Source organism: Syngnathus acus, chromosome 15, assembly GCF_901709675.1.
Source record: "Syngnathus acus chromosome 15, fSynAcu1.2, whole genome shotgun sequence".
Lineage (NCBI taxonomy): Eukaryota > Metazoa > Chordata > Actinopteri > Syngnathiformes > Syngnathidae > Syngnathus > Syngnathus acus.
The window spans coordinates 13,197,817-13,202,839 of record NC_051100.1 but is presented as its reverse complement, the minus strand read 5'-3'; positions in this window follow the sequence as shown (position 1 = coordinate 13,202,839).

Here is a 5,023-nt window from a genome sequence, read left to right as displayed (position 1 = left end):
TACGGGTCTACTACCCATGATAGACTTTGCTACGTTTCATTCAAACTAGTTTTGTAAATTTTAATTGCAATTGTAAATGAAGGCTTTTTTGGGGGGGAAGCTGATGGCGTTCTATCAACTTCAAGGGAGAAAGATGAATTGAGATAACGAGTGTTTTGCATGATGGGTGTGGTCACCGGACAAATCAAACTCAAATCAAGGGCAAAGACTGTAACCAAAACCCAAAGCCATTGTTTCACACAGCCATTAACTAACAGGGACTCCATCTTCTTCTTCTTGGGAAATTCAACAATTTTTGTATGTCAAAGCACGTCAAAGCCTTGGCTGCAGTTTTTCCCTCAGCGTGCGCGGCTGTCAATCATCTCATCGAGTCAATCACACAACAAGAGTGAACGTTGTGACTAAAACGAGGAGGCGGAAAAACACAATCGGGTCGGCATCCAAACAAACAACGCAAAAGATGTGTGTGTGTGCGTGTTTGTGTGTATGCGTGTGCATGTGTAAATGTGGGAAGAAAACGCCATTAAAGCTCAGAGGTGCATGCTGGGAAAATTGTCGTGATCTTTGGCAGTAGGGGTAGAACAAGCAGGACAGAGAAAAGAAAAGCAAAATGAAAGGTGAAAAGGAGCAATGTTGTTGTTGGCGATTGGAAGTTGACTTCTTGGATTCTTGTTGGTCACATTTGGAAATGAAAGAATGAATGAATTCAAACACAGCAGCTATCTTCGCAAATACTCAAACATTTCCAACTCAACAATCACCACCACAGAAGAGTGAGTTTTTTGTTGTTCTATACTGAACTAAAATAAAAATGCAACACGGCAATGCTGATGGCCAGTTGGGATTCTTGGGTCAACCCGATTCGTTTATGGAGTCGTTGACGCAAATAAAATAAGTGTAACTTGTAATATGACTCGTATTTATTTATACCGTAATTTTCGGACTATAAGACGCACCGGACTATAAGCCGCACCAGCTACAATTTGGGGATATTTTAGTTTTTTTCTTATATAAGCCGCACCGGACTATAAGCCGCACGTGCGCACGAGTTATATACAAAGAAAGACAGTACACAGAAAGTTTTAATAACATACTTTAACATGTCTTTCTATACGGCGCCTGTGACGCAGCAGTAGTACCGCAGCAACACGGAAGTGTGCACGAGAGTTATTTACAAAGAAAGACCGTACACAGAAAGCCTTTTTAAAGTTTTAATAACATACCTTAACATTTCTTTCCAAACACTGCCTGTGAGGCGGCAGTAATACCGCAGCAACACGGAAGTAACACAGCACTAATAGGGCTGGATTAAAAAAAAACTACCGGTAAAAGTCACTGAGACGCGGCGGTAACACAGCTGTAACACAGTAACACAGCACTAACAGGGCTGGTAAAAAAAACATACCAGTAAAAGTAAAAAAAAAGCCAGTAAAAGAGCTGTCTTCATCTTCCTCCTGTGCACTGAAACCATCAAAGTCTTCCTCCTCAGAGTCCAATTGGAATAGTGTTAGATATCCTTCGCCACACACTTTCTCAGTCTCTCTTTCGTTGTCGCTTTTATGCATTTCTTCTAGCATTTTCTATGATGAGGGTCTGTTCATGCTAATTCTATTCATGCACAAAGCGCTAAGTTACATTAAACTAGCGAGCTACACGTATAGCTCCAGAGTAGACGTTACTGGGAAATAAAGAAAGAAAAAGGTGATGCAACACGATGTCATCAACAATGGATATGCATTTCTTTCGTCCCCCATAATGACGATTTGTGTATAAAAGGTTCCTTTCAGTAATGTCCGTCTTGATCTCGTTCTGTCTCTTCTTTGTGTGAATTATACAGCACTATTTGCCTGGCGGATGGACATGCGATCAACACACCACTTTTCTCCCCAGTGACCGTGTCACATATCCCTCCGCCCAGCAAAGCGGTGCCGCACAACAGCGATCCACAGACTTTTTACGAGTGTATAAAAGTGATCAAGTCATCACAAAAATCACGGAAAAAATTCATAAATAACCCGCACCGGACTATAAGCCGCAGGGTTCAAAATTTGAGAAAAGTATAATAGTTATAGTAGTAAAATAGTCCGAAAAGTACGGTAGTTTCGTATGTAAGTATGTCCTGACTGTACGTTCTTTTAACGCGAACCATAAGAAGTGTCATTCCAATCAAAAAATGTAAAATCGGGAGGCCAGAAAAGCGTTTTGGTTCATTTTATCGACGACATATGAATAATGTGCATTACAAGCACGGTCATGGCATGAATGACAGTTGCATAATGATCAAGGCATGGCTCTCTGTGTATATGAGGGCCAGCTTATGCTCAGCAAACATTGTAACAGCACTGCAAAATGGCCACGTGACGATACGGCGGATAGGGAGTCATTTGCAACACGGCAGGCTCGGCCTAATCTGCTCCGTCATCCGTGGCCGCCCCCGCCTAGAGGCCACAATAGCGCCGATCTCCATCTCAACACACCTGCTCTCCATCTCCGCTTGCCTCTGATAGCGTCCTCCCAGCACCGAGGAAACATCAGATGATATCTCAACAAAAAAACAGCGCCGCATGACGGCACATGGCGGATGGAGGATGAAGTAAAGAGTCAAAGCAAAGTTGCTGTTCTAGCAGGTCCCCACAAACAAGCCTCATCCCGAGAGCCCGGTGAGCATTCATGGCACGCTAGCATTTTGGCCTTCCCAAGGTCATCTTTTTACAATTCTGTGTGATTTTATGTCGTGAGAAAAGTGAAAAGAGAATGACAGCAGCCACAAACATCATGCCGCTTGTTTGTTTATTCACCAAAACAAAACATAAATCCATATTTATCTCCACGCTGCCCGAGGAGTCGGAGATGGAGTTACGTCACCCGGGAGCCGTGATTCATATCCCAGCCAGCTTCTTCCTGGGCAAGTTTACCCTTTCTTTTACATACACCAACATCATTTTGGATTTGGCTTGCCATTCTCTATCATGCCTCATCATTGCGCTTCAACGGCGAGGTTCCAACAAATGGAATTGTTCCACTAACGAGCAGGAATCTTTGAAACATTTATTTCATCTTCCTGTCATAAGACTCACAAGAATATTTTTAACAAAAACAACCAACTGAGAAAACTGAGAACTTGAATGAGGGACTGAACCAACCGACCGACCAAACGGCCAGCCACAAATGCCGAGAAAAATCTTTGAGTCTTATTTGAAGTAGCTCAGCAACTTTAGCCAAGCACAGCAGCAGAAAGTACAACCCAGGTGAGCACAAATTTACAACTGAACATGTCCGACATGGTGAACTCGTTTGTCCGTCATCGCTCTTTCATTCGGTGTTTGTCCACCGTCAAAACATCCCGGACACACTTTGACTTTATTGACGAGACCAAATCACGTCGCTGTGCGCGTTAAATGTTGACATTGTGGTTTGTAGGACACAAGCTGTTTGTGTTTTCATGCTGATGCGGTTTTAAAAGGTGATGTTAGATTAACTCAAGCAGCAGTCTTCATCAAAACACTTTATAAAAATGATCCTATGTGCAAAATACACTTTTGGTACTGGCTCTGCATTTATGTCAAGCTGCTAAACTGAAATACAGACGTTCTGATGATAGGAGAGCAGTACTGGTTCGAAGCATTCATCGTAAACAATCATTTTAAATTAGCAAGTAAAGCCAGACTTGGCATGCTAACAAACTTTCTGTGTTTTGATTTTGTGCTACCTTGATTGACAGCTTTGTAGTTTTTCCGTGTTTTTGGGTGCTTCTCCGAGGGTCGTCAACAACAAACCTATTGTTGGTGTCTTGTCATCCGTATGTTATATTTGGAAAAAAATCCACCTGTGTTTCACATCCAAGCCGCATGGTTGTGCGCTGTTATAATGTGTTTTTGTATCGTATTCCTTTCCATAACTGCCTTCATGAAACATCGGGGGTATTAAGAGGAAGATTAAGTCGGCTAAGCCCCCACCGAAGGTACCAAATGCAGAACCTGCCCATGATATTTGCATTTGTTAGTCTCTTGTTTGAAAGACATGTCAAGAAGCAAAAACCTTCTAGAAGATTCTGCCAGCACTTGCAGTATTTTTATTTCTTTCCAGGTGGCTCCAATAATAGCCTGTTTTAAAAGAAAGAGTGTTTTTACTTTTGTATTAAGACTTGATTTGGGGAGAGAGCAAAGACGACACTGCAAGAGGTGAGACCTAACAAGACGACTTGATCACAGAATTGAGGCAAACGTCGGTATCTGCGACAACATCAAGATGAGCCTTTTGTGCCTTTTTTTCCTGCCTGCGCCATCGCTTTGTAAACTCATAACGAGAATAACACTAAAACGCACACTTACAGCTCAGCTCATTGTGTGTTTCATAAGAGGCCAGGGGCACGAAGCGGATCCCATTTTGTTGGACAACAATAGTGATGGTACCTACTTATTCAAGAAGGGACACATTTGAAACAGTTGAACATGAACTATGGCTGGTCACTCCATGGATTTTACCATTTATAGTAGGGATGGGCGAGTACCGATATCGGCATCGGGCCTGTACCAAGGTGTCAGCTACTTGCTACCGCATCCGACATCAGGATGCCCGACACCAGGGCCGTTTCACTATCACGGCAAAGGAGGGCGGCACAAAGTTTTGCAAAGTGAACTGTATCCATGTCAATCAATTATTTCATGCTCATTTAGATTCCTGCGTTTGTATGCATGTAAGTTTCATATGAATAAGTCAGTCACAAAAGTCAGTTTGCTCAAAAAAATCAGTGCGTTACATATATACGATCAAATAAATGTGACAGTTGTGACACTCAACTACTGGCACAAGCAAGGATGCATGTCGTTTATTTAAATGTAGTGCGCCACGCAATGCATTCTGGGAAGCAATTGGCTTTACCGTCAATCAGATTTTTGTGAATAAATAATTTTAAGGCTATTTGATGCGACCGTTTTCATCCAAACGTATTCAAGCATGTTGACGTTACAAATATAAGGTGCAAAACGCGGCAACATACTGCTGTCACGCTTATGCCTTGCAT